This window comes from Acanthisitta chloris, unplaced genomic scaffold (assembly GCF_000695815.1).
Source record: "Acanthisitta chloris isolate BGI_N310 unplaced genomic scaffold, ASM69581v1 scaffold10319, whole genome shotgun sequence".
NCBI classification, from domain to species: domain Eukaryota; kingdom Metazoa; phylum Chordata; class Aves; order Passeriformes; family Acanthisittidae; genus Acanthisitta; species Acanthisitta chloris.
The window spans coordinates 413-621 of NW_008689777.1; positions in this window are offsets into that span (position 1 = coordinate 413).

Sequence of the window (209 nt, forward strand, 5' to 3'; positions counted from 1 at the left end):
GGAGACTGCGGGGCCAGCCCCGACAGGGACAGAGCCCGAGGAAGTGTTGAGGGAGGAAGCCCCGACAGGGACAGAGCCCGAGGAGACTGCGGGGACAGTCCCGACAGGGACAGAGCCCGAGGAAGTGTTGAGGGAGGAAGCCCCGACAGGGACAGAGCCCGAGGAGACTGCGGGGACAGTCCCGACAGGGACAGAGCCCGAGGAAGTGG